The sequence below is a fragment of the Thermobia domestica genome, chromosome 10 (genome assembly GCF_964235325.1).
Source record: "Thermobia domestica chromosome 10, izTheDome1.hap1.1, whole genome shotgun sequence".
In the NCBI taxonomy this organism is placed as follows: Eukaryota; Metazoa; Arthropoda; class Insecta; order Zygentoma; family Lepismatidae; genus Thermobia; species Thermobia domestica.
Genome location: NC_137463.1, coordinates 21,431,891 through 21,443,801, shown reverse-complemented (window position 1 = coordinate 21,443,801; position 11,911 = coordinate 21,431,891). Strand labels below are relative to the sequence as shown.

The following is an 11,911-nucleotide window of genomic DNA, read 5'->3' as shown; positions in this document are numbered from 1 at the left end:
GTGCTTTCCAGGGTGGAAAAAATCATTATTTTTTTTAAAAAAAATCATTTTTGTTGATTTTTTTTTATTTAAATCGATTTTTTTTTATTTAAATCAAATCTTTCTCCTCGTAAATTATAAGTCGCGAACTGAAGAGAGCATTAGGAATTAGTATTAAATGCCAACTATGCCATTTAAGTGAAAGTATAAGGGTTGAATTTTGAATTAATTCCCAATTCTTAACCTATATCAATCACAAATGTTTATTAACCCTTTTAAATTGTTTTTTTTTTTAAAAAGGTAAATTATAAACTTTCAGTCAAGCAGCTACATCATCATCCCTATTTATCCTAGGATCATGATTCATACCTCATTCTCTTCAGAATAGAATAGCCTTTGAAACGGTAACATTCACACTTCCCTATCATGTCCTTGAAGCGGGAAATTTTGAAAGAAAATGGGATTTTTCTGATTTTTTTTTCAAATTTTGATCCCCTCTGGACTCCCTTGTATTAACAGACATATCTCAAAATCAACTGGGAAATACTAAGGGGTGTACTAAATGTGTGTATAAAATTTCAAGCTATCTTGAATAGTCAGGGCGGGGAAAATATTTAACAATGAGGTAAGAACATCCCCACAATACCCCAGATAACCCGCATGTAATATAAAAATTTCCTCAGACAAAAATTTGTACATTATTCTCTTCAGAATAAAAAAGATTTTCAATCGTACCATTCAAATGTACATCGTGTATCTGGGTCGGAAAATCACGAAAAAAGGGATTTTTTTTTTTTCTGGACCAACTCCCTGTTTTACGGTAGAGATCTGAAACACTGAAAAATGCTATGGGGTGCATTGAGTATATGTGCAAAATTTCAATCTTCTAGGTGCAAAAGTAAGCCCGCGAAAAATAATATCCCCAAAATACCCTAGATTCATGTATAAAATAGGATCTCAGTTAACAGTTTCCTGAAACATCCCTATTTATCCTCGGATCATGGTTCGTTGATCATTCTCTTCAGAATAGAACAGCCTTTCAAACGTACAATTTATATGTCTCCATCTGAATCGCGAAAAAAGCTGTTTTGTTAAAAATGTCTTCCTTTTCTTTTTTTACATCTTCCTCTCTCCCCCCCCGCCCCCCTGGTTTCACGCAGAGATCTGAAAAATACTAAAGGGTGCACTGAACGAGTGTGGAAAATTTCAGTCTTTTGAATGCAAAATGTAAGCTCGCCAAAAAATAAGAATAATAGGCATAACAAAAAATCTTTTTAAATTTTGATGTCATCACACACTATGTCTCGACGCAGAAAGGTGTGAAAGCATATGTAACATGTTCTACAATGCCTCCAGTCTTGAAAAAGAAAAAACGAAGTAAAAAGGTTTATTAGTACTTTTTTAATCGAATAATGAAGATTAGATTTTTAATAGAATAAAAATAAGTAATATAATTTAAAAGGTTAAACATTAAGGAAAAAGTACAGCAACGTTTATCAAAATGACACTTTCACAAACGTTACTGATATTTGGTAGGGGCATATTTTTAAAAAATTGGAACTAGCTTGAGGCACAGAACACGTAAATTTCGCCTAAAGTTATAAATCTTAAAAAAAAAAAAAAAAAATCGGAGAGGGGAATAGGACCCCTCTAAATATGCCCTATCTGGGAACAAACAAGCAGACGCGCACACGAAAGAATTCTCGTCTTGAATGTCGATGGTGATTTCTCCGTCGGAATAGTTAACGATTTAAAAACCCAAACCCATTGTTACGAAGAGAAGAAAGCAGGATTGCCCCATTACCCGTTCAAAACGGGATTTTCCCTAATCATGTGCATGACACTTGTTTTCATACTATGCTGTACATACTGTACATTTAAGTCTCATTGTATTATGATTATTAACTTCCGTAACCGAAATAACACAACAGAAACGGGATTTTAGTTATTTTCAATTTAAATTATTTTACTTCGGAATTTGATTTAAATCAACGATATTTATTTAAAAAATCAAGTGATTTAAATCTTCATTTAAATCAGACTGATTTAAATCAATCCACCCTGGTGCTTTCTATATTTTTTCGTAGTTTCATTCATTGGAAACTTTTTAAACATGTACAAGTGTTTCTTTTACTCTAATGTTTGCAATCCGGAAGTTAACATGTCACTGTTTTCGTTTTGTACTTAGGTTCTTAGGCCATGTTGTTTAGAAAATAAAAATACGATCCCCATGGCAACGAAACGGATGTGACGTCACACGATTTCAGTCTATTAGCCTAAAATACACAAATCATGATCTGTACAAAAAGGTCTAAAAATACACTCAAACATATAAGTTTGGTGCATTTATCATCTGTATCCTTTAGATCACAGAACAAAACAGGGACCGGGCAGTAACTAAATCTTTCTTATATTTATTTACTTATTCAAACGCAAGGAACGAACATAAATTGATTCAGTATACATACTGTGGCTACAAAATACAGTGTTTTCAATAAAATAAAAAAACCGTCTAGCAATGTCTTAATCCCTATACTTTTAACACCTTCCATTTTTACCAAGCATGATGAATGAGAGAATTTGCTTCATGCCTCACTCGGAAGTGTAGTGCCCTCTGAGAGCCAGCGCAGAGCGTTTGGGCCTCGAAGAACCAAGACCGGGTGCAAGTCAAGATTCATGAACCTTAAAATTAGTAGGTAATGAGTTTAACATCCATTTTAACATAGACTAAGAGGCATGGATCTGAAGTTTAACGTTGGCCCAAATCGCATGAGCCTTAAAATCTTTTGATAAAATGAATCTCCAACGCGTTAAAATTACATGTAATGCTTTTCTTATGTAGGACTCGACTCCATAACAGTGACGCTTACTTTACTAGCATGGGGGAGCACGGTGGCGCAGTAGTACAGTGCTTACCTCTGGTGCATGAAGTCCCTGGTTCGATCTCCGCCAAGTAAGTTTGTATTGGACACCATGTCCGTACATTTTCTAGGGGTACCCGTTTCCTCCCACGTCATCATTCCACCAATTCTTCATTTATTGCCTGAATCATGGTCTCCCTCAACCTAAAGGAGTAATCGTGTCGCGTTAAACTGAAAGATTACATTTTTAGGGTTAAGTTTCAAAGTTGGGCGTCCTTTTCCATCAAAATTTTTAAAATTTACAGGAAAGATATGGATAATTTGGTCGTTTGTGTGCTTGATAATATATAAGGGTCTCAAAAAATCTGTTCATTTGTTATATATAAGCGGTTATAAACATGGGACTATACGGCGAGCAGAGGGAACCACTTGGTGCAAGGTAACCGAACAGTTGCATTGTGGGAAACTAGCGAGCATTTATGTTATAAATATGGCGAATGTACAAGGGCAGTGAAGTAACAACTTTAACGTTTGTGAAGCAATACGTTGATAACGAGCAAAATCTTTTAAAAGTTTGTGAAGAGCACGGATTAATGAAACTAATAACAAATTGCAGAAAATGTGGAAAGGAGATAACAGCGAAAAAACGTAGCGAAAGCGGACGCCCAACTTCGGAATAAATGCCCATTTTTATTTCACTAGCATACATACTGCCTCCATAAATAAGGTACTGAGTAATTCGCTGTCAAAAATCTATTTGTAGGTTGTGTTTCTCCCAGTCTGCACCATTCGTTCATTACACTAATTAACGAATAATATATAGGTTAATGTTGAATGTAGGTGCGTCACATAAGATTAGGTTACGATTAGACGTTATAGCACGTAAAATACCATTAAATCAGTTCTCAGGAACTGGAAGACTGAATAAATTGGTTAAAATGAATTTTCGCCTAATTTGCATTCTGGTTACTTCTCTACCCTCAACAAACAAAATGTGTCAGTAGTAGTATAACCGAAAACACTGTACAAAGCGGAGATTCGTAGCGTAATATTTATTCCATATCGACATGATTGACTGGTACAGTTCTAGATGACAGCAATATCACCTTTCGTGTGCTCGACGCTCTGTAAATAATAACTGTATGAATCATGCGAGTTGTGCGTTTCACATGACTTTACCCAAGAAACACGCACTGAACTTACCTGTGCAGAACGCCTCCGAACATTTTGTCCCACAAACTTCCTCAGACTCAAAACAATAGTTGCAAATATATGTATACTCCTAAACGGATGTCCTTTTTATTTAACACCACACCATTAACACTTTCAATCCATGCAATTTTCACTGGAACACAAGCACTAGCAATTGCAGTCAGTCAGCCATTTTCTGCTCAACTTACTTTCAAGTCAAATTTGCTCACAGTTACAGCACTAAATAAAGCATACAATAAGTTCACTTCAATACACAGAATGTTTCGGGAAACCACAGTACTTACGTGATTACATCAACACATGGGCTCACATTAATTAATCATAAAACTTTCGTCATTAGTTATTGCGGGATTCCAGCGACAACTACACTGCCCTGTTGCCTCGCCAATGTAAGGAAAGTTTCGTAGTCAATATTGACCAAAATGCACCATTCATATGAAAATTTTACGCGCAAATAGACCCAATGCAGCAACAAAATCAACATGCGCACTGTAACATTCATTTGTCCAACAGTTAATCATTCAGGCGCAAAACACGGATTTGTAATATACCAACGGACACATTTCGAAACGATTGGCGTCAACCCAACGAAAATTTGCGATTTTGTTTACGATAATCGGTATACGGCAAGGTCCTTCGACCCTACTGTTCCTTTCCTCTTTTAAGGTCGCGTCATAACTACCCTTCTTTGAAAACCGAAGATGCAGTAAAATTGTGACGTCACGGCGGGAGCAGAAACAGCTTTCGCCCAAGGTCCTTGTCATTCACCCTTGCTTGTTTCTTTGATTTTTGCAGGAAAGTGGGTGATTCTTGCTTTCCTGTATTAAGAAAACATTAATTACTGTAGTGCTCGTGTTAGCCTATAAATATGTCGAATTATACACTAAGTACTTGTCACAATTATAGTAGAAATACTACGGGTTCCAAAGTTATTTATCATATATTTCCCTCGGATCCTTTGCGGAAAGTTTGGCAAAAGAAATGCTGTCGGAAAGACAAAGTTGAAAACGCCAGCGTCTATTCCGATAATTTTATTCCCGAAGCTTATGGATATAATTTAAAATGTGAGCTTCTAAATATTCTACCGAAGAAAAAGTTTAAACAAGATGTGCCTTCACTAAACTTACCATTACCATACGGAACCGTGTTGATGTAAATAATGAAATAATTAAATGTACGGAAATTAGGTGTTTAAAGAAAAAACAAATCAGACATTGGGGTGCAGCCAGATGAAATAACTATTGTGACTGAAACAAAAAATAACTGTTTATGTTATTTTCCGTTTGTTCTGTGGAGAGTGAGGGGCATAAACCAAAAGAAGAGCTCTCCTTTTTGCGTAAAGAGAACGAAAAACTGAAGTCTAACAGTGTGTACAAAGCCAAAATAATATGTTTAGAAACGAAGTTAAAAGAATTGGAAAGCAAATATAATAAAGAATTAATTTCAAAGGCCAGTTCTAAAATATAATATTGTGATCGTTTCAATAAAGTGGTTAATAACCGGGTGATGATATATTACGAAAAAGTTTTACACAAGGCCAAGTATATATGCTAATAAATGTCAAGAAAAACTAAGATGGATTGATTAAGATATCATTCGTGCATTAACGCAACACGCCTCATTGATAAATTATACAATCATCTGCGGTTACAACGAATCCCCGTACCCAATGTGTCAACATTTCGACGTTGTATGCAAAAATTACCGGCTTTTTTTCTGGTATTCTTACCCCAGTTTTGAAAATTTTGACTTAGCAAGGGCGCTACTTAAAGAGTGTGGAAACATTTTCGGTGCTTATATTTGATGAATTAAATGTTAATAGGCGCGTATGGTATGACCAAGAGGTTTATTTATTTTTAGGACCACACAGAAATGTCCAGGTGGCAATGATTCGAGGCTTAATAGATGTGTGGAAACAGCCAGTGCATTATGATTTCGATAAGACTATGAAAAGTAAAAAATTACTCTTCGAAATCATATCGAAAGTTGAAGTCTCAGGATTCAAGATAGTTGCGATTCTTTCGAAGTTCAATGGTGGCAATATGAGGCTATGTGGTGGTCTCGTTTCACCTTCTTCCAGGTGGATGGAAGCAATAAAATAGTATAAAGTTATATTTCGAACATTTCACAAAAAACTGTGAATCGAAGAAAAGAAAAAGAATATGATTGGCGGACCGTTTTATGTCCTAAGAAAGACAATTCGCTCTTGAAACTATTCGACAATGCTAAGACATATTTCAGAATTCGGGGTTTGAATACAAAAACACAGGAACTCCGCAGGGGGAATGTTCTTTAAGATAGTGGATGCAAAGCTATTCTTCAAGTGCTACTCAATGCTATAGTGAGTACATATTGTATCTGTATGTAGTCTATTTTTATTGCATTTAAAAATGTGTTTTCCTTTGCAAATCGCTACGGCGGAACATAGGCTTAGCACACGATATTTGTCCCTGCTTCACCGCGGTGACGTCACACTACAGCTGGAGAAAGTGGCTACGCAGAAACAGGGAGTTATGAAGGGACCTGTAAAAGCGCGGAACAGTAGGGTCGACGGACCTTGGGTACACGGTAGAAGTTACAAAGACTTTTTGCATTTTTACGTTCGTCCTGTAAGAATTTTGCAAAGGCTGGTATAAAATTATACAACAAAAAACGAATTATGATATTTGATTCTTTCTTCTTGATAATTTTCATAATTGAAATATATGATCTCCAAAGTAAATATTATAATAAAGTTTTATTAATTTAGATTGTATGAAGAAATTTGCATAGCAATAAATTATTATATTACAGTAATTTCTAATCAAAGGCGTGCAATATTCACTCGTATGACATCAGAAGTGATGATTTCAGATTTTTCCCCGGGAGAATTTTGAATAAACTAGAAGTAAAAGTAAAACTGTGAAAATACTCGTTTGTTTTCCATAAAACAGTGACCATGAAACATGTTGGCTGCATGCCTTGCTAATATCGAAAGTTCTCGTTTGCAATTTGTGGATACGTCAGAGGAAATGCAGTGAAACCTGTCTATATTGGGCACCATCAGTTCCATTGAAAAGTGGCCAACTTAGACAGGTGGCCAACTTACAGAAAATAAGTGTGATTGATGTATTTTTAGGACAGGATTTCTAGTATTACTTTATTGTAAAATTTTAATAAGCAATGGCACGACAGCTACTTTTAAATAATGTATATTGGGTAATCATAACAATATACAGCACTCCATGCTTCTTTATCTCCAGTCACAAAACAGAACATCTGCCTCTCATATGAGAATACGAAAGAGTTAAGAAAAATAACAAAACGGCCAAGATACGCAGGTAAATTTATCATTATCATTGTAAGGTAAACATTGCTTCAATGCAACCAAATTCCAAGATAGACAGGTGGTCAACTTATAGACTAACGCCTGTCTTATGGGAAAATGCAGGTTCAAGACGAATGAGGCAAGATGAGGAGGTGGCCAACTTAGAGAAGTAGCCAAGTTCACAAGTTTTACTGCATATCTACTTTTATGCCTGAGAAAATAGGAAGTTGAAACGATTGTCGAAGAATCTATAGATATTTGAGCGTATTTATCGGCAAATTCAGTTGCAGAGAAGCCCAAACAATTTGAATATTAATTAAACTGCTGTTTAAAATTTTACATTTAAGCGATTACACAATGAAAAGTTTATTTCGAAAGTTCTATCATGCTGACTTATGCTTTAAAAGATCACTAACATCTTTCGATATTTGGAGATTAGGAATTGAAGCTGATCCCCGAATCAGATCTGCGCAAAAGGACAACAGAGATTTCAGGATGTACGCATATATATAGTTCTTGTGTTGTAAATTGCAATGAACAAATTGACGTCACAACAGATTCTGCATCTAGTCACGACTACAGAAAAATCTTACTGTTGAATGCACATATATTCGACCCATGTTACCATTTCGAAATTTCAAGTTGGATCCAGGGGCACTTTGATGGTGCCCTCGCTATTCAAAGACTCTTATCGGCCTCTCTGCGCTCTTCAATTTTGTTCCTTATCACTTTGCTAAACGATACACACTTAACAGGAAATTGCACGTGACATTTGACTCACCCTGTACAATTATATATATAGTAGCAAATCCTGTATACAGTAGTAATAAATATTACAGATAAAATATTAAAATATAAGTTCCTCTAAATAACTTGATGACTTGACTTGCTGGTGAATCAGTAGGAGCCCGGAGACCATTCGACTTATGCAAAGTCGTTTTGATGTATGATTAGCGTAATACTAAAAACCTGACTTCTGCAGGAAACATATGTTAGTCGAACTCTTTAGTATGGCATTAATCACGTGTCAGAACGACTTTGCATAAGGCCGCATGTATCCTAGGGTGGTAGGAACCAAGGCACTTGCGACCAAGATATAAGTAGGTGCCTGCCTCTCAATGACCAGATAGATGTCTTAGATAGTACAGGGTAGGCTCCTCCTTTAAATTACTAGGCGTCTTAGAGTGTTAAGGAACCTCTTGATGACTTGCCTTATGCAGAGTGGTTCTGACGCGTGATTAGTGCCATAGTAAAGAGTTCGACTAACATATGTTTCCAACAGTAGTTAAGCCTTTAGTATGACGCTAATCATACGTCAAAACAACTCTGCATAAGGCGGTAATAGAGAGTACAGGATAAGGTACTCTCAATGACCACATGTCTTAAATAGTGGTGGATGATCAATCGGTGGAGGTAGATGTCTTCTGTGATGTGCGGACTTCTTTTATCCTCAAATGTCGGCTAACTCCGTTAATCTTCGTCACTTGCCGATCGTTGATGACGATTGACGAGATCTTCTTCATGGCTCTCGTCTGAAATCTGTTTACAGCCAGCACGTGGTGTTGGAAGCACGTGGAACCTTGCACGGCCGTGACGAGGTTTGCGTTCCATTTGGAGATGCTAAGTGAAATAAGTTCACCAGGATTAGTGTAGATCTCGATGGTATGCTTGTTTTACTGCTGGTGGATTCCTGAGGCATTCATATAAGATACACAGGAAGACAAAAAAATAGCATGACTATGGTGGCTGTTGTAGCGATTCGGAAGGAGAGGTTTATGCATACTGTAAGAGAATGTGGATTGGTGATATTAGTTACAATTTGTAACCACTAGTTTCTGTAGATAATAATAATAAAGAAAGAATCCAAGATCAAGTAACAATAATATAATTAGTGTCCAGGGGAAAGTCGGTGTCAAATGAAAATCCGAAAAATAATCAGAAAGTAAGTTCTCTTCATGTCGTAACAGGGACTACATAGAAGTTATAGTACGTTGAAGGTTTAGAAGATTGAGGGTTAAGTTGATATCGATGTTAGCGGGGAGGTGCCGAAATTCAACTGTAAAATTGGCCGTATGACTTGAATGTAAATTAAAATGTCGGTAATCACTCTTTCGAAATCTTCGTATTTGAAAAAAAAAAACATAATCATCATAATCATAATTTATTGCATCCGTTCATCGTCATACAACGAAATTGGACATGTCATTTATATATATATACCAGTATACATAAACATACATACTATTATTACATATAGATTCTTATGGTTTCACTAATTTACTTACTATACATTTAATTTTACGTATACGAATTATTATCTACATATTCTTCAACCGAGTAAAAGCAATGTTCTATCAAGTACCTTTTAAGTTTGGATCTAAAGTTATTGACAGAGACCTAATTTTTTATACATGATGGAAGTAGATTGTATAATAGAGTACCTTTGTGCGTAACTGATTTATTGTATATATTTGTCCTATGTGCATGCAAGTGAATGTCGTCTTTACTTCTTGTGTTATAACTGTGAATGTCTTTGTTAACAATAAATTCACTACTACGTTTCTTCAAATACATTAATATTTCGAACAAATACATTGAGGGAAGAGTCATTATTCCAAGTTCCTTAAAAATATTTCTGCAAGAAGAGTTCCATTTTACTCCTGCAAGTATTCTTACTACTTTCTTCTGTAGTCTAAAGGTAGCAATACTTTTAGGTGCATTTCCCCAGAACATCAAGCCATATTTTATTGTAGAATGAAAATTTGAGTAATATATACACTTAGCTGTTTTTACATTAATCTTATCTCTTACACATCTAATTGCATAGCATAGTTTGCTTAGCTTACTTCTTACATGTTCTATATGTGGTTCCCAGTTGAAATTATTAGATATTTTAACTCCGAGAAAGGTAGCAGTTTCTACATATTTAACTGTTTTATTATTTATTTTTATTATTGCATTGGCTTGATGTAGAGGAAGAATTAAAACCATATGAATCAATTTTGTGGTTTCGGTGCCTGGTAATTTAAATAGATTTTCTAATTGTCAGGTGAAGTCCCGTGGTCGGATATAAATAAAATTCTTCATTTTGAGGAAGAGTGAGCGTCAAGTGGCAATTTGTAGTTGAATTTCGAAATAATAAATCGTGTAGGCAATCAGTTTCTTGTGAACAAACTTGAGACTGATTCTTGCAAATAAAGTACATAGGATGAGGTTAACGCATGGAGAGGTCCCATTTGTATATTCCTTCGGTAGTCCAAATAGCATAATTTGGTATTTTAAGGCGGATGTAGATGTTATTGTGTAGCAAACATACAGCTGGAATTATACGTTTATGTAAAATAATTTTATTATTTAAAAACTGGGACTTCGTCAGAGAAAAAAAAAGAAAAACACGTGGGCAGTATTGTTATTTCAGAATAGACGAATTATTCGAGGAACACAAGTCTAAATTCAACAACAGATACGCAGATGTCCTACAAAATCATACTTTCTCTTGGCTATAATCGAACATTGAGCCTAGTAAACACGGAAACTACTCCGTATAAAAACCAGTGGTTAGAATGTTCAGTTGTCCATTCCTTGTCCATTCTTGTTGAATGTATGCCGCTCACTCTGTGCAGCGTAACTTCGATGGACCACGACGCCCAGCATCATTATGTTGAGTTCGGCGCCCAGAAGTACACGAAGCTAAGTTGGCCAGGGTCCCAGTCTCAGATGACACGTCCAGTTCAAGGCGACCTCCAGGGAAGACGTCGGATTCCGAGTCCAGATCCTAAGAGGAGAGACTCCAGAAACGACCACAGTGGGAACGAACTCAGGACTTCAGCGTCCAGAGCCGAGCGGCGACTGGAACGTCAAGTTTGCACACCAGTGCCCCGGGGAAGAAGAAGCGGTGGGTTCGATCCAAGGACTTCGGCAGTCGACACCAAGCTTCTTCAAGCGTAACAATGCGTCATTGAAATAGTAACTTACAAGTGACATGTTTCGGTTCGAACGCGAGGATCAACATAAAACTTGGTAGACATATACAGGACTAAGTACTGACCACTGTATGGTATGTCATTCCCGTGTAAAACTCGTTTTCCGCCGACAGCGCCACCTATTATTCGCAACACTAGCAGTTAAATTCCCCGTTATAGGTGCTGAGTGAAGATCAGTCAGGTGCGTCAGTGTGTGGTAATAAGCTCCAATTAGTGTTGGTAGTCAGTGTGGAGAAATGGGGCGGGCTGTTGGCATTAACCCCCTTCATGTAGTTGAACTACTAAAAGACAAACTAAGGTGCAGATTTAAGAATCAAACATCAGTTAGAGCAAAAGATGAGTCGTTTGGGACATGTTGGTGCAATTTAATTATCAATGAGTACGAAAATGAATTAGAAATGATACCACATCGACACTCGCCAGAGATGATAAAAAAAAAAAATGGCACGACACAGCAAGATATCTGTGATAGTAGTTCAGAGTGGGAAGAAGACAGCAGTCTAGAGCGGGAACCGGGAAATGAAACTCCAAACAGTGAAATGTGAAATCATCAGCAGTCCAGAGCGGGA

The 11,911-nt window shown here is 36.5% G+C and overlaps 1 protein-coding gene across 1 annotated transcript in view; it reads right to left on the bottom strand.

Moving 5' to 3' along the window:
• The window catches only part of LOC145662358 (ubiquitin carboxyl-terminal hydrolase 47-like), a gene marked incomplete in the record, with an annotated part of 33,523 nt that extends 29,047 nt beyond the window's left edge, over window positions 1-4,476 (bottom strand). The window contains 1 exon segment of the mRNA XM_081727868.1: window positions 4,044-4,476.
• Between the last annotated feature and the right edge of the window lie 7,435 nt (window positions 4,477-11,911).